Below are 19,473 nucleotides of genomic sequence, written 5' to 3' on the forward strand. Positions count from 1 at the left end.
CAAGCCCTAGGAATACATGTTCTAGTCCATTGATAATCTATTATTCAGCTGTTTTATAACATGTTTGATCCTCTGTCAATCATTGTGTTAGCCATATTACTACATTGTCAGTCTCATAAATACTTTGATTTATTGGCAGTAATTTCATCAGCCGTATGATCACATGTTTTGGTCATCAGGCAATTAATCTATCTGTCATTATTATGTCAATTCATCTCTTGGCAATCATTCTGCCATTTTCCTGCTCTGATCCCTTGGTAGTTGATCCCTAGGCAATTAATCTGTAAGCCATATTATTGCCTGCTCTAATCCCTTGGCAATCATTCTGCCATTTTCGTGCTCTGATTTCTTGGTAGTTGATCCTTAGGCAATTAATCTGTAAGCCATATTATTGCCTGCTCTAATCCCTTGGCAATATTTTTTCCATTTCTATGCTCTGATCTCTAGGCAAGTAATCTGTAAGCCATATTATTGCCTGCTCTAATCCCTCTGCAATCTTTCAGTCACCCACATAATTACAGACTACAGTCCCTTAAAAATCATTCCGGGGACAAATGATTACATGTTCACTATGCTTTGATACCCGAGAATAATTCTACTGTCCTATAGCGACATTATGTCCTAAACAATCACTCTTATCAGCCATAGGTCGACATACCCACCAGAAATGACTGAACATATTGCACCAGATATATACAAAAAGGCAATATACCCACCAGGTTCTGCTCCCAATTGAAAGAAAAAAAAAACAGAAGAAACAAAAGGAGAATACAGTAACTTATTGATGTTTTCAATTAGCTTAGAAGAGGAGGGAGGTGTGTATTGGAAGGTTTCACAAACACACACACACAGGAGCAGCGTCCAGTGGATAGAGAAAGCTTATAATGACTCCGCTCTTCCACAAAAAAAAAAAAAAAAAAAAACAATATGAATGAGTAATATATTTCCCAGTGTATCCTCAGTTCTCATTTGTAGATATATTTTATTTATGTCAAAGAGATTTATGACCATGCAATTAGAACTAATTGAAATGCTCTTCTTGTCGCCCCAGATCAGATGAATAGGCCTATGTCCGAGTCCTTTCAAAGAAGAGGCTGCAGGTGCATTGTGGAAATAAACCCACTCACTAGATGGGTTTGTTTTCTAGTTTTCTTGACATTGTAAACTTAGTCATTAACGCTAATTTCATTGTCATTATTCTTATAAATTTTCTATATTTTACAATTCATAATCATCACTTTTTCATGTTTCTTTTAACAAGATCACTGTGTGATTTTTTATTTTTTGTATTTATCGAAACTAACTTTTTTTTAATATTTGACATCACTTTAAGATATTTGTAAATTAGATGAGTCATAAGAATCAACACCACTTTCTATCTATTTTTCACATGTTTTATTTCATATATTAATTGTACTCATTATATTTAGAGAACAAAAATGCAATCCAGTTGTTCCAATGTTTCAAGTTATTTCAATACTCCTCTAGAAACTAGAACTCAAGCTCTCCGTGTCCTATAGGTAACATTTAAAGATTTGTATTGTGGCAATAAAATAGCCCTTATATGTCTCTTTGTTTCAATTATTACTCATTATCATCATATATATGTTGTTGTTTTTGTTGTTGTTCATATCAGAAAACTATCATGTGTAGTATGTTAAAAACCAAATTCAGTTACTGTAAAACTTCAACGAAATAGAATACCCATTATTGAGATTAAAAAAAGGTAAAATGGTGCATTTTCTCTCAATAGTTTCAGGGAAATAATAAAAATACACATTTTAGATTTTAAGCCCATAAGATGTATAAAGTGGGGAGAGAATAGAAAACAATCTTAAACTTATCACAAATCTCATGAGTTCTCTCGTGTTTAGAAAAAAAATAACGTATGAACATCAGCGTCACTAATTCTCTCAAGTATTTCAAGTAAGAAGAAAAGTAACTACAGCTTATGAACTAACTTTAAGCTGTCCTCACAAGGCTCCAATTAATGAGGTAACCTTGATTGTAAGCCTATCTCTTTTACTGGTAGTATTTAATTGCTGGACTACCGAATGGAAGGCTGGATTCTCCGTGGGAATTTTAGGAATAATTCAAGAGTTTAAGAGCTTAAGTATAAGGGAATCATTACTATCAAAAGGAGGAGATATACCAGCCCAATGAGTCTAGCTCGACTCATACACAGCTGGTCTGGGTGACAGGTTTGTGATCCAAGATTTCTGGAAAAGGAAATACTAACAAGCCGATGATAGATGTTAAAAATGTCACAACATTCACTAAATGAATTAGTTAAAATAACCTCAAGCACCATGGTGTAATATTTGCCCCTGAATTTCTTATTGAAGTTTTATATTAGTGTGAGACATTATGTTCGCCCAGTTCACGTTTTGTATCATCTTTGCATCGCTAACAACTGTCTAGTGCTACTTGGAATTTTGCCCTTTTCCCTTGAAACCACATGACAAGAGACTGCGATGGGAGCTAAGGGAGAGCTATTGCAAAGACTGGATGATAGAAGTGATACTGGGGGAAAAAATGGAGTACAGGTTGGGAAGGGAAAAGGTGAGACCTGTTACAAATAGTGATAGTGGTATTAGTGGTCTCCTTGACCTGGCCACAGAGAGAAGAGTTTGTCTGGAAGTAGGGTTACGGTAGTTTGTGAATGCTAGCTAGTGCAGGAGAGATTTGCAACGCCGTTTATAGTGGGTAATGTATAGATGTAAGTCTGCTAGCCTAACTTAGGTCAAGTGTGGTGCTCATTGTTGCCTTATCAAGAGCATGATTGTGCTACTCGTCCCCAACACCTTGGAACCGTGAGGCTGAGAAGGTAAGAGTCCTTGTTCTTGATAGGCCAAATGTAGGCGGTTAAGCCAACGCAAATTATTAATTTTCACCCTATAATCAGTATTATTACAATTTCATCCAATGAAAGATTCTTTTTAATTTATTGAATAATTATAATCTGAATAATACAAAGAACATAAAGCATATCATTAACAATTGCTAAAGTATTTCCTTACGTATAATGTTAGTTACGGGAATTTTTCAAGATCCAGATAGATTTTTTTTTTTTTACCAATGCATTGTTTGTACGAAAATGGAGCCGTATTTTGGTTTCTCATGTCGAGTAGTTGGAATAGGGATAATGTTGAAACCTGTTTTCATAAAACCTGCAATAAACTAGAATTCTGGAATTTTTGCACAATTTCAGAAAACCGGGTTCAATAGAGAGTGAAGACTTGTTTAACATGTATTTTTATATGTGTTCTATTGACTATCTTTTCTGTATAGTTTACGATAAATTCAATTGGAGCCGCGAGTTAGAATCTTTTATGGCAATGTCGTAAACCTGGTGTGCTTCCAAATGCAGAACAGAAACACACTAATCACCATCTACAAATTATTTTCCTGAATAAAGAAAAGGTAATAGACATAGTCTAAATGGCCATATAGACGATACTATCGGTGAATCATATTCCGTTAGACTGCGCTTTTGGAACAGTCACTGTGTTGTATTATGTGACTACTGAAATTGGAACACCCCTACCCTAAACGAAAAAGCCTCAAACACTGGTTGAAAAAATAAATATCTAGTGAATGTCTGCTTAATTGAAACTTGATCCTGGAGATAAGTTCAATTACATGACAATAGATGATGATAAATTTATACCAGAAATTTATGGTATGACTTTTATTCGAGCAGTTTCTGTCATGAGTAACAGCAAAATAAATATAATGATGTCGCGTTGACTCTCTCTCTCTCTCTCTCTCTCTCTCTCTCTCTCTCTCTCTCTCTCTCTCTCTCTCTCTCTCTCTCTCATTCTTGTCCATGCATATAAGCGCAGTAGCAATTAGATGGGCCAGTCATCCCCCTACTGAAAGAAAACAGGATGAAAATGATACACATTAATTTCAGGTATACAACATTGTATCTATACCTAACAATTCTATATACAATGGCCTTAAACTTTTCAAGAACACTAATGAAATATACTAAATATCAATAACTATGCAATAACTCCTAATCTACCGACATAACTATCGTAATACCACATCAGCATCTAGTTGGAACTGAAGCAAATCCTAAGATCAGGCCACAGCACAGACGTAAAGACTTCCGGCCAAATGAACTAAATCAGAAGCTTCGAAACTGGCAAAGAAAGTTGGCCAGAGGTTGGCGGACTCGCCCCTTTTAGTCGAAGAACACCATAGACATTGAGGTTTACTACATCATAGACAGTGAGGTTTTCTACACCGAAGACTGTGAGGTTTATTACACCATAGACTGTAAGGTTTACTATATCATAGACTGTTAGTTTTACTAAACCTTAAACAGTGAGGTTTACTACATCATAGCTAAGATTTTATTTTTCCTTGTATCCTTTCCTCACTGGGCTATTTTCCCTGTTGGAGCCCGTGGGCTTATAGCATCCTGCTTTTCCAACTAGGGTTGTAGCTTAGCAAATGATGATAATAATAATAGACAATGAGTTTTACTACACCACAAACAGTGAGGTTTACTACACCACAGACAATGAGGTATACTACACCATAGACAGTGAGTTTTACTACACCGCAAACAGGGAGGTTTACTACACCATAGACAGTGAGGTTTTAGAGTGAGGTTTACTACACCACAGACAGTGGGGTTTACTACACCATGGACAGTGAGGTTTACTACACCATAGACAGTGGGGTTTACTACACCATGGACAGTGAGGTTTACTACACCATAGACAGTGGGGTTTACTACACCATGGACAGTGAGGTTTTATAGTGAGGTTTACTACACCATAGACAGTGGGGTTTACTAAACCATAGACAGTGAGGTTTTACGGTATAGTGACGTTTACTACACCATAGACAGTGAGGTTTTACGGTATAGTGACGTTTACTACACCATAGACAGTGAGGTTTTACGGTATAGTGACGTTTACTACACCATAGACAGTGAGGTTTTACGGTATTATGAGGTTTACTACACAATAGACTTGTTCAGACGACCCGGTTAGGCGATCGTAACGCCTGTGGACTCCTTAAAAGCCTAAGTAATTTTTTGTTTTTAAGTTTTCGATATGACATGACGTTCAAGGTCAGGATAGGAAACGGAGGGGCGAAGCCCCTACTCCCGGTATGCAAGGACCCGGCACCCGAGGTTAGGTTAGGTGGATGCGGTTAGGTTAGACAAAATTCTTTTATTTTACTCATTTTATGTAATCCTAACCAAAATCCTCAATTTCTCTGCTGTAGGTCTTCACGCTTAGTGGTCGTCCTGGGTCTGAACCTACTCATTTCCGATAACTTTGTTAAATTCATATGAAACATAACTTGTGGAGACATTTTATTTTGTTGACCTGAATCCAGGCCTGATGTAAATTGAAAATTTCCCAAAGAATCCTCTTCACTCCACATGATGTAAGTTGACAAATTGTAAAACTCTTTAACAGTGACTATCAAACGTGAGATGAAAATGGTCATCAAATTTCACGATTTTCATTTATCAACAACGATTTGGGTCTGATGCTACTTTCCAATGTTTACTCTCTTTTAAAGTTTTAACGGCCGCCCATGAATGGCAAAGGCAAGGGATAGTAACACTGCCCTATCAAGAAGGACAAAGCCCAAGAGACTGACCATGTATACATATGATCAGCGTCTAATTGATTGATTTAAAGTTTTCAGGCATCCTGACATCTGATCAGCGTCTAAGCTCCCTCTTTCGAAGAGAGTAAACAACGTCTAATATATAATATTTTTTACTTCTGGAATATGTCCTGATCCTGTGAACTTATGAAAGAATCCATTTTAATTGACATCAACTAGAGTGACGTTTTATAAATCTTAAGGCTGATGATTAAATATTTGAAAATACCCAAATAACTCAATGGATACATGATACCAAAGATTATCTAAAGTAAAGCTTTGCCTTCTGAGATGAATTGATAACATCAATAAATTAAAAATAAAGGTGATTGCAAAAGAAGTAATTTTAAAATGAATCATATTTCTGTCTCCCTTTAGTCTCTGCTTATCTCGACCTCTAATTCACCAGTATTTTCCCATAATGCCTCTAGTCTACCTTGACTTAGGGCTACTAAGCAAAGTTATTCATCTCTTTTATTCTAATAATATTTAAATCAGTGGCATTGTCAAATTGTATTTGAATTAAAAAAGATGAGGTAATAGTTTGTCATCCGTTTGCATTTAGTTGAGGTTACCTGGATTTTTTAGCGTATGCACTCCAGATCCGGGCTGTTGCAAAGAAATGTGTGGATGGTTGTTAGTGGCCAAAAAACCTGACAGTAATTTTAGTCTTCTGGAAGCATTTTAACGTTATAGATGCCGTCTGAGCAAAGATCTGGAAGTAATTTTAGTCATCTGGAAACTTTTTTAACGTTATAGATGCCGTCTGAGCAAAGATCTGGCAGCAATTTTAGTCATTTGGAAGCTTTTTTAACGTTATAGATTCTGTCTGAGCAAATATCTGGCAGTAATTCTAGTCTTCTCGAAGCGTTTTAAACGTTATGAATGCTGTGTGAGCAAAGATCTGACAGTAATTTTAGTCATCTGGAAATTTTTTTAACGTTATAGATTCTGACTGAGCAAAGATCTGGCAGTAATTTTAGTCATCTGGAAACTTTTTTAACGTTATGAATGCTGTGTGAGCAAAGGTCTGGCAGTAATTTTAGTCTTCTCGAAGCGTTTTAAACGTTATGAATGCTGTGTGAGCAAAGATCTGGCAGTAATTTTAGTCTTCTCGAAGCGTTTTAAACGTTATAGAGGCTGTCTGAACAAAGAGTCATGATCATCCAGGGGCCCTGGTTTATCCACCCTTTTATACAGCTACTCTGATGAGTCTCAAAGTATAAGTTACTTGGATAGATTCATCTGAATGGAGTTGCCAATGGCTATAGATTTTCACTAGAACGAGACTTCGATATCTCTAGAACTTCACTTTAGGCTTCTAATTGTGGCCTTCAACAATTGTTCATGTTGGCGTAAGCTACGATATTTACACTATTATGACCATCTAAATAGCATTAATCTATTAAATTACATCATTCAATAACTTTAGACCCACGTCAATAAGAAAGGTCATAAAAACAGAATTAAAGTTTATAAATACAAAAAAAAAAGATAGTAAAATGCCCTATGAAACAGGTAGCCTCATGACAGTACCTGAGGGGTAGCCCATGTTCATAATGTCTACAAAATTGGACGATTTAATCAGGATTTCTGGTTCCAATTCTACTAATTTCCATTTTTGTCACTCAATATTCAAAACAATTTTCTCGTTTATTTTGTTGAAGAAAGAGATGTTTAAAGAATAAAACTAGCTTTAATTAATTTTTTAAAAATTAGTAAACTCTAACAAATGATACCGTTATTATTTTCGTATTCATTTTTCAACTAACTGTAAATATGAATGATAATCATATCAAGAGTAATATAGCATTGTTTGTCATTAGGTTTGCAAACAACAATGTAAATCCCATTATCCGTGAGCATGTTATGGTAGTACCTTCAACATATATTTATTGAATCATACGCACGATATATTTGAATGTTATTTTCTATATATATATATATATATATATATATATATATATATATATATATATATATATATATATATATATATATATATATAACGTTCAGCTAGGCTCCACAAGGCACTAGAAGAGTTGGAAGACTTAGGCCTTCATGGCTAAGGACTATGAAGCGTGAAATAGATGATGAATAGAGAAGTATTGAATTAAATAAAGACGACTGGCGAAATCTAACCGAAGCCATTTGCGTCAATAGGCGTAGGAGGAGATGATGATGATGAAGCATGTTCCGGGCGTATGCTCACATTCAGTGATATTTTATATGCGTATTTTATATGCGTAACACTTTGTAGTCTCGAGCGCTGATTTTGTTTAGGAATCCATTATATCATTTGGAAACCACGTCAGTAGAAGTGTTCTTTTCTCTAAAGGTATGAATTATTAGGCAACCATGTGTTCATAGTAGGTATCTTCATTACATACAGTTTACTTCTAGTAAAAGTTTTGTTGATGTAATTTTACTCAAAAACAAAAAGATTAGCTAATTCCAGTCGTACGTAAATAGTTTGCTTCCAAGCGGTTGCTATGACTTACTTACTTGTTTACTTACTTTAAGGGCTGCTGTTTTGGTCCTATACAGCAGGGGAACCCTACTCTCTACAGGACCTCCACAGTCATTTCATGATGTTCGTTCGAAAGCATTCAACTTGTCACACCGCATATGGCTTGTTTTTTATTCAAGAATGCTTTGTAAATCAATAATGTAAATCTCTCTCTCTCTCTCTCTCTCTCTCTCTCTCTCTCTCTCTCTCTCTCTCTCTCTCTCTCTCTCTCTCTCATTAGAAAACAAATTTCCTATCAGTAACAACGTTTGATCTAAAAAATTTCCTTTTGATGGTCATTCTTGTAACTAATCCTACTGTCACTTTCTATGTGAATTTTAATCTTTCTTAGCGTTAATATTAACGGTAAACTGAAAATATACTGTTTAGGCTTTTTATATGCATTTAATTAGGCCTGTGAATAAATGTCTGTCACCTATAAATGATTTTCCGAACATGATTTTTTGCTTCAGTCAAGAATCAATAGTGTTCTTTATCGACGAGTTGGGGATGGAATCTCGTTATTATTATGACATGTAAACATTCAGGACCGCATAAATGCTTGGAACTTCCTCATGATGTCACATTCCAGTCCTCTGATTGGTTATAACTCCCTCATATGTGATTGCTTGTTGCCTTTGCCTACTATAGCTTCACACACAAACAAAGAAACATCTAACATCGTAACCAAAACAGTCAATTATTCCTTCGAATAATTTATATTGTCCTTGAAATTTAACAAAATTCGAATTACATTCATTCACTGTAGTTCCTTCACTATATAACCTCGGTAAAATGATAGCATTTATTTGAGTATCGAATATCAGCCACGAGTTACTCCATAACTCACTCAAATCAGCAAACTGAATTAATCAATCATTTAAACAAGCTTTAAAGTTCATCCTACTCAGTATGACGTCACAAAGACGCATTTTTTCTTAGTAGAAATAATGATTTGGTAATTAAAATGTATCCTTCTGATAAATTGTGTTTTAAAACATCTTACAAGGAACTTTCAATATGTATTTAAAGAAAATATATTTTTAATTCCCTTAAAAGGAAAAAATCTTCAGGTCTATCATCCCATAGCTGGGGCGTTTAAATACGATCTTATAGAAATTCTGGCAGGTTTCTCTTACAGCGACTCATAAGTCCCCAGAACTCTCTTTTGGTGGGATAATCCTGGCCTCTGATTGGCCAAATCTTCCTCAGCTGTGATTGGCGGTTCCCTTCAGTTACTACAGCTTCACATCATAGCCAGACTACAGGCAAGTATCTTCCTCAGCTGTGATTGGTGGTCGCCTTCGCTTACTACAGCCTATTCTTTAACAAACACACGCACATCTAACATCGTAGCCAAAATGAAGACAAGTATTCCTTCGAATATGATGTATTTACTTAAGAATACCGGTCAACAAGATCCATCATTTATTTATTACTCAAATACCAATCATTTTTAGTTTGTTTCCATGAAAATTACATTTTTTCCCTTCATAATTTATCAGCAATAAGTATAGGTTTTTCACTCTTACCCTGTTCATTTCATTCACAAAAATACGATTGCATGACGTCACTTGCAACCACCAATCAGAGCTGAGAAAGAATCAACCAATGAGACGCCAGATATTTCCCACTAAAATTGTATAAGGTGAGAGAGAGAGAGAGAGTGCCACAGACGTAAGGGGAGTTGTTGGAGAACAAGTTAAATTTACGGGAGAGATTTTGCTCAAACGCTCTACCTAAAAGGGTTTTTGGTTCCTCTGGTTGGTTATATGAGCTGCTGATTACGGATGAGTTGAATTTAAGTGATGCATTTCATTCAAACGTTCTTGTTAAGTTTTAATTAATTTTATACATACAACGATGATATTTAAGTAGCATGAGGAGACTATTTTCTTATATCTTTTCGATATCCTTTAAATGTTTATCAAATACAGACTTTCCCATCAGTAATCACACTTATCTTTTCTCATAGGAGTGATAAACGCATATAGTGTGATTTTCATGTAATTTTATTGTCATCAAAATGTCTATCATAAGCATTATCATTGCCATTTTGATTATTTTGTGAGGTTCAGAATTTTTAGTTCATATTTTTTGATTTTTACAACAAAAGTTAATTTGCTGAAAATGCCAAAACTCATTCATAAATTTATTCAATCGTGTTTCTGGAATAAATTGCAAATCACATTAATGAATTCGATGTTAAGCAATAATCGTTTTCAGAGGAAGAACGGTGAATTCAGAATGACCAAACTAAAAGTAAAATAAAGAATAAAAATAATGACACTGAGCTGGAATAATGGGAAGTTATAAAATTTATCATGTCCCATTCTTTGCTCTAAACACGACCTACTCTAATAACTAATTCAGTACTCGAATGTTAATTACACATGGATGGCAATAAGCATATTGAAATTTATTCAGGACAGTTTTTTTTTCTAGTAATTCTTAAGATCCTCGTGCTTTTCAATTTAAGGTCCTCATACTTTTCAACTTAAGGTCATACTTTTCAAACTTGTCGACAGATGGCGGGGTAAATGTCTGGTGACGTAAATGGTGAGCTCAACAGTCTGCCTGAAGAGTCCTTGTCTGTCAGCCAATCACGAGTCTTGTTTTAGGTTTTCTTCGTAAAAAGAATTATATGCTCGTCCATGATTGGTTGAAAGCTGCTAAATATCTAATAGAAAACTGTGCCCAAAACCGATCTTAAGGGTCCAAACTAGACGTCACAGTTTCGTTGTTAAATGGTATTGTGTTAAGTGCTTCAAGAAATTTTCTCTACTGTTTGTGTAGGTATTTTGAATGTTTAGTTATGGGTGTTTATAAAAATGTGCGCTTTGCATGACTTTTATACTAATGTAAACCAATGATGATCCTTTTTTAATTTTTGAATGGATTCAGCCACTAACCAATTAAGGTTAATGACTTGCTTGACCGACGAAGTTTTTTTATTACTTATATCTAGACGAAATTGATACCATTGATTTTTGTTTAGTGCATTATATTAAAACAGCCTGACACAAATTACGAACCTATTTGTTTTGGAATCTGTTTAGATTTGGAAGTTTTGCCTTATCAAAGATTAGTTCATTTATAATCATAACTTGGGCGTAACCTTTTAATGGGAACGATCCTATTTTTATAAGGAAATAGTGGGTTATACGCAGAATTGGGCAAGTTTCACTAAATGCTATAGGTTGAAATTTCAGAAAATGTCGATATTTCCAATCTTGTTCGACAGATTTTTAAAATTTCTGAATTAAGTTTGTGATCTATTACGTCCTGAAGTCTTACTGTGAATAACAAAACGCCACCCATATAATTATAAAGCAAGGGCTAACCAAATCATGACAGGGCAAACCCTTATTAATTCATAACTAAACCGGCTAGCTGTTACATAGTAACGGGATCTAAATGTTTATGCGCCCTATTGGCACTTCACAAAACTGGAGTTTTTTTTTTCAAACTAATATACTTGATTCATAATCATATTCATGAATCGAAGCAACTTTGAAGCAAAATCTAATTATGCAAAACGGCCTAACTGTAGTAGCTAGGCTTACGGTAGCCCTTTTTTTCCGTGTGAAGTGGGCAACTGTAATTTCAGTGACTTCAAATTAAACTACGGAACTTGGCAAAATTCCTATACGTCATAAAGAAAGTGAACTGTTCCTATAGCTCAATGTTTCTGGGTAGTAATGTTCAGGGGAGAAATGGAATGTCAAAACTTCGTTTGAAAGGAAAACTGGTCTTATTTTATTCAGCAATAGTTTGTCTATTGCTGTTGGACCATCGAACCAGTCTTTTTGCTACAGTGCTCAATGATGGAATTGGTAAATTTTGGTTCTTCTTTTAAATGGGTGTAATTTTCGGTGCCAGTTTAGTATGTGGCCTACCTGGCTTGCTAGGTTAGGTTAAGCCACATACTAAAACACACTCGTAGGCCATATTCGAAAGGTAGGCCACCTACTAAACCGGTGTCTCCCCCCCCCCCCCGCCCCCGTCCGAAATTCTCCCCTGGGGAAATATGGTCTAGGATACATATCCCCCGGGGGAACTTTGTCCCAGAATAATATTCCCCCCTGTGGGCCAAAATTCTCCCTTTGCTTGGAGGTAACCATTATTTCGGACTATGGGAAAAAGACCATTACACCGGTTCATAAGTCATTAATTTCTCTAATTTTAATGTTTTTAGAGTGCGCAGTTCAACATTACCTCTTGCCAGTACCTGGGAACTTCTACGTTATGTTAGGTGGGTTTGTTAGATTCTGTACCCTTTTGTACCTTTTTATATTTTGTGTAAAGGGTATATGGAAAAATGCGTTAATATCAACGTAGCATTGCTAACGGTAGCAATAACATCGTAACGTTGGTAACGTTGCATAACTTTGTATATACAAATATTCCTAATATTTTGTCACACTTAGTTGATTATTTAATTCATCAAAATAGTTTCTCTAAGGGAAGGTGGGGGAGAAATAGCCTAGGGGGTGGGGAATATCTTAGGGCTGAAATTCTCCCTGGGGTAATAACAGCCCGGGCTGCTTTTCCCGGGGAGAATTTCAGTAGGGGGGTAAAAATTTCCTGCTACACCGGCACCGAATTTTCAATGGCTTGGTAAGAGGCCCAACTGTTGGCTAAAGCAGTATTTTCGATAGTTCAGATTAAGTTAAACTTTTATTCGTAATATTTTTTTGAAAAATACCCTTCTTAAGCGGAGTGGGTACCTTTTGTAATATGGTCTTAGCCACTTTATTTTTTAGGTTGATGCCACTCTAATAGCAGTAGCAGTATGGTGTCGATGTTTAAAACAAATATGAAAGTATTAGACTGCGGGATTTTAGTATGTAAATTTTTAGGTGTCTTGTAAAATCTGGGAAACCCAGACAGAGAATTAAGCTGAAATATGATTGAGCAAAGAATCGTATGTTCCGTAGTTTTAATTATAGATTAATATATTTTTTAGGATATTGTAACTTGCATTATTGAATAGATCTATCCAAATACATTAAATTGAATACCATATACTACTGGCTGAAACCTCTATTAGCAAAGTTATAGATTTTAGTAAAATAATTCCTTGTTTGAACAGAATGAACGGCTCAATGTTTTACATTCTAAGCTTCTTCGTTATTTGTATTAATTATTGGAATATACAATACAATTGCAGATTTTGTTTTATAATGATAATGAAATGTTTGGGTAAGCAATGTGATTTTAGTCTGATAATGTGAAATTGGGAGGAAAGTTCTTGTTCGAATAGAGGTTGGAGTGCAAAGCTAAAAGTCACTCCTTTAAATGTGTATTCACTTCTTTTAGTAAGTTTGTATAATTGATGATTAAGGCCGAAGTATTAATCGACGGGGCTAACATGCGTAGCTAAAATTTTCCACATGCCAGGAGGAGGGTCAATGAAACGTTTAATTGCGAGTAAAGCGAGCTACGGCGGAGTACAAATCAATCATTAGTTCAATCAAGTAAGCAGGCATATTTTGTAGGACGAGCACTGAAAGATTCCATAGAAAATTGGATGGAAAAAGTTTTCTGTGCATCCGGAATTCCTGACAAACAAAAGCTCTTAGTGTCTTTTTAGTGTTTCATTACCATTACAAAACTCGGTTTTTGGTTACGGCAACCTTTCTTATTAGGATGACTTTTTTTTTATGATGACAGATGGAAAAAATTTAAGTGAATTTTAAGTATATGATTAGATGGGTAGGTTGTGGGCTACACCTATATTGTAAGGCTTTTAGATTGAAATTGATGATACCTAGCACAAAAGCCATAGCTTTTCAGTTGATATTGTTAACCCACCATAACTCCAAAACTATGGATTTCCAACAGAAATAATGAAAAACATTCAAAGCACCATATAATACATTAAAAAGTGTTCCTGTGTTTTATACAAACAGTTTATTGCACTGTTCTATAATTTTACTGTTACTTAAGTGGTTAATACGATTCGCAAGGCAAAATTGTAGATAATTTTATATTAAATCCATCACACTAAGATCCTTCATCTGTCCATGTTAATGAGAGCTTATTACATTATCTTTCATCATTGATGGTATAAAAACTCATGCTTAGCTTTAGGAAAAGTTTAATCCACACAAGACATGGATACACTATACTCAATTTATTTTAATAAGGCGTATTTGCACCGACTCGCAGCGGTGTCCTTTTAGCTCGGGAAAATTTCCTGCTATCTGATTGGTTAGAATGATCTTGCCCAACCAATCAGTGATCAGGAAACTTTTGAGCTAAGAGGGCACTCCTGCGAGTCTCTGCAAATCTGCCTCACTAAAAAGAATTTACTATAGTGGTATGTTTAAATCGTGGGATCCTCAGCTTCAATTTAACATCGATGGAAATGTGTACCAGTAGGCTACTATGGTGTCATACTTGTTGGGTTACCTATGTTTGTGCCAAGAAATGTTAGAATCCAGACCATACGTTTTGCCGGATTAGTAAAATGTGGCCTTAATTTGACCTTGTAGCAAAGTTCTGTTAGCAATCTCCTTAGTTGGGGTTTGTCTTTTGAAGCATTCTTTTGATCTCGAGTTGCTCTCTATTTAGACTAGTGTTATTTCTCTCATCGATTTCCAGCCTCTTGGTTGTCTTGTGGCAATTGCTGGGTCTGTAAATGAACACTAACCTCCCAGCTTCCATTGGGCCTTGTGGCCCACATTTATAAATAGTCCAAGTAATTAAAATAATTTTAATCTAAACCAGATAGTTGATTGCCAAATAGCTTGCTTATATTGGAGCAGCAGAGTAGTTGACTGTTTTGAGGACCTAGTGTGTGCGTTGAATCAATTTACGGAGTCTTGACTATGGCTATTGGATGTTTAGTAAATTTTGCCCTTATTTTGGGAGTGAGTGACCAGTTCCAAGTTGTGGAATCTTCGTACTTTGCGAGAAAAAGCTCCATGCACTTTTTTTTAAGATATATATATATATATATATATATATATATATATATATATATATATATATATATGTATTATATATATATATATATATATATATATATATATTTTTTTTTATTTATAAATTGAAGTAGCTATTGATGTCAGATTAGTAGTAGTTTCATCTGTACCATGTTTATCCGTGCAAAATGTGTATATGCGTTCATGAATGTATTTATACATGTTTATATAATGAAATTTGTTTTAGATTCCAAAGATTTTTTTTTAGATGATATATTTAAATGGCAAAAACCTCTGACAAATTTGAATGTGAAGTTAAACTAAAATTATATAACCACTAAACTGCTTATAAATGCTAAATGAAAAATACTGTTTTGAATGTGTATTAGAAAGCTATTATATTTGTTCTTGCTCGTAATGCAAACCACCCTTTTAGTTGATATTAGTTCATTTGGGCTAAAAGCACAAACATGATTTTGTGCACCCTTAAATGAATTTTATTTTTCGTTCAGTAAATGCAGAATTCACTATTAGCTGAACAACAGGATTTGCAATGCTTGCATACTAGATTGCAAGAGGTTGGTCTCAAGGTAAACAGATGAGATCAGGTGATGGGAAGGAGAAAGGATTGTGGTAGAATCATTAAATATATAGGAACTATTTCTAATACCGTACATGGTATTTAGAATTTAAGAAAAAAGTAAATCTGACAATGGCTATGTTAAGTAAAATTTGGAAATCAAAATGCCTGAAATTACATGAAAAAATCAACTACTGTTTATATCAGTTTAGTGAGATCGGTGTTACTGTATGGTCATGAGGTATGGTATGACAATGAAACAATCTCCAACAGATTTAAGTAGATTTGGGAGGCAAGCGCTTAGAAGAATATTGGGAGGTTTTTTTTGGCCTGGCAGGATTAGAAAAGAAACCAAGATTACCCGAGTACCATATGTGGATGAGATAAATTATGCTGAGGGGTAGATGGAGATGGTTTGGGCATGGTCTTCCCATTCAAGATTACTGTAGCTAATTAAACGTTTAGCTGGGCTCCAAGGCACTAGAAGAGTTGGAAGACCCAGGCCTACATGGCTGAGGACCATGAAGTCAGAAATAATGGATGGAGAATTGAATTAAAGCTTTTGTGTTAAAAGGTGTAGATGATAGTTAAATGCTGGCTATTAATTATGAATGTGAGGGCACTCCTACGCGTTATGATGGACTTTCTATTTGGTGGTTGAACCAGTTGTATAGATCACTGTGCTTCTTGCTAGGGGCGTGATTGTTCACAATCATCCCAGTGTGCCGAGTGTAGGTCATGGCTGCCTATGCAGTATGCAGTGTCTGATACTGCCCCGCCTGCACTCAAATCCCTTGCTCGGTTGCCAGGGAGTATGCGTCGTGTGCAAGGAGTCCTTGGAGCTACATTGTTGGGCTTTCAGGTTCTGGTGGTAGTTCCTTCAATGTTCACCTTACCCTTGAGTAGGAACGCTCTTCTCCGTTTCTGTATACTGCTAATAAGTGTGATCTAAGAAAAGTTTGGGCCCTCATAGGGTTTTTAGTTAGGCTCCCTAGTGCCAGTGTTTTCTTTGTGAGGCAAGAGGTGAAAGGCATAGTCAGCAGGTCTTCAGTGTCTGTTACTCCTTTGGTGTTTGCTGTATGGTGGGCCCAATGATGAAAGAAAGTGTTGCCCTGGTGGTGGGGCGGCCAATTTGGGTTTGTTCCCTGTGCATCTCTCCTGACTGTCCTCTTATCCCTATGGCATCAATCTGGCACTTGTTCCTGGGGGTCTGGAGCTTTTGCTCCCCTGTCAGTGTACCCCAGTGTTATTCCCGTTTGAATTTACTTTTTTACACCTTAAAGTAGTAGAGGTAGTAGTAGAGAAAGTAGTTAAGTCCCCATTGGGAGGAAGCCATGGCCCAGTATTTTGGACCTCCAAGGCTGATACACAGGGCCATGGCAGTGTCGTAGCTATGTGCGTTTCCCCCTCTGGTCCAGGGCCTTGGTTCCAAGCTATCTGGTGACCAGGTTGACTAATTTTCCATCTATTTTGGCAACCCCTGCGCTGATGCACTGAGCCAGAGCCGGGAGACTATCATGGCTCGGAACCTCTTCCTCCCCCTCCGAAGGTGCGGCTTGGGTCCTTGGCTACCTCCAGTAACCTGGATGAACTGATGTCGGCTCAGGGTTTCTCCAACCCACCACCCCCATGGCCAATGTATGGGGCAGATCACAGCACCCTGGCCACTGCTCATAGGGTTTGTGGCTCTGGACTCCCAGGTAGCTAGGTAGGACTGAGGTACCGCTCAGTGTTTTGACCCCCATATAACCAGTGCACAGGTGTAGGGCTATGACCCTGTTACTTACCCTCTAGGGCTGCCCTCTGTTGTCTTGGATTGGGTTTCCAGCTATTACAGTAGACCGGTGGGTCAGGAGTTTATGGCTCCATGCACTCTTTGCCCCGCGATTGGAGTTTCAACATTTTACATCTAACTGCTCCTCCCTCAACCTGCAATACTTAGGTAGGGCGTTGAGAGGATGGCACCATTTGAGGCTATCATTATGCATTTGTGTGAAGTGGAAGACAAGAGTTGGTGATGGAGGTATCATCTTAAGTGCTTGGTGGACAGTACCTCTGTCCTGTCACTGTCCACCTCGTTGCTTTGTCCCATCCAGCAGAGGTGAGAGTTTAGTACTCCTTCAGTCTGTGCCAGGGATCCTATCCGAGCCATATTCAGTCCAGATTACGTTGTTGATAATGTCCTTGGGACGAAACAATTTTCATTGCAAATTCTCCAGAAGCATAGAGCAGAGCCTTGGGTAGCGAGTTCATTTTCCGATATACCGTAGTAGCTATCTACTCCTCCAACATTGCTGAGAGCCATTGCTTTGAGGACTGAGGTAACAGGGTTGTTTGACTAGAGCACACTCGAAGTCATCAAATGAATCTCCAGGGTTATAAAGTAGGCTCTTGGGCTCGTTCTAGTTGAAGTCAACTGGGGGCTGAAGGCTGGTGATAGACCTTGCCATGGAACAAGTTTGTGGGTGAAACGAAATTCAGAATGAATCTCTGCCGAGTATCATCAGATAGGAAGACCACATGGTGTCAATGGATCTGAAGGATGCATAGTTTAGTATCCATGCATCAGTCTATTAGAAAGTGCATCCCTTCCTCTGTTACCGTTAAAATGTACCAGTTTAGTACTGCTCTGGACTGTGTACTCCTTTACAGGTATTCATTCAGAAGTTCACCTTGGTATTAGCTTGGGCCCAATAGCAAGGGATATGAATATGGATGTATTTCTCAGGTAGCTGATCTTAGCAGGCTTCATGGGGTAGTTGCTACAGGATAGTTACTTTTCTCTTATGTCATGATCTGGGATTTGTGATAAGAGGTTGAAGTACTTGGGCATGCTGGTAAACACTACACCAGACAGTGTCTTGTCAGACAATCACATCAGCAAGCCCAAGGAGGTAGCATGTCTGTTCAGTTCGACACAACTGTTAGCTCTCTATGTTGGCAAAATCTTGCCAGTTGCCTTTCCTCACTGGAGAAGCTCTTTCAAGTGAACGCCTTAACCAGAGATCTCTTCATTACCGTTTGAAGAAAAGCTTGTCGTTTGGATCTCCGTCCCTCCACATGCTAGGTGACTGGGAAGTTTGGGTTGATCTTAACCTGTTGATTGAACAAGGAACTCTCATGCGAGTCTTGCTCCATTTTCGTCTGGACACAGTTACGTTCAGATGCATCGATAGAGGGGAGTGGTGTGTGCCTAACCGATCTTGTCTCCTCGGATGTTATTAGAAGTATTATCTACTCTTCAATGTCCTGAGGCTAACAGCCTTTCTAGTATTGAAAGCATTCAAAGATTGTTTAGGAAGGATACGGTGGCTTGTTGCTATGACGCTACTATACAGTAGTGGCTTACGTTTAACTTTGTGTTTACGAAGTAAATGCATTTTGGAATGGCATTCCATGCTGTGGAGTTGTCAACCAAATGCATTGTGGGTAATATTACTTGACTAGGAGACGCTTGGTTGGAAGGGAGAGTTGTAGGGTCAGTGAGTCCTACATCTGGTGTAATGTAAAGGCTGCTGGTTTGTGGGGTTCTCAGGATTGACTTGTTCGCCAAATGGCTGAACAGGAAACTTTCCTAGTCCAGTCCAATCCTGTGGACCATCTTCGAAATCTCCAATAACCATGATCCCACTGTTCTACCCTGTTCTCTCTGCTAATCTACCAAGAAGGAATCAAACACGGAGTTAAGTTGACACTGGTGGCAATTGGATGACCATGCAGAATGGTATCCCATTCTGCCTCGAGATCCCAAGAGAACTCCCTTGGCCTTCACTCATTCAAGGGAAATGGGCCATTCTCTACAAATGTTG

This window comes from Palaemon carinicauda, chromosome 17, assembly GCF_036898095.1.
Source record: "Palaemon carinicauda isolate YSFRI2023 chromosome 17, ASM3689809v2, whole genome shotgun sequence".
NCBI classification, from domain to species: Eukaryota; Metazoa; Arthropoda; class Malacostraca; order Decapoda; family Palaemonidae; genus Palaemon; species Palaemon carinicauda.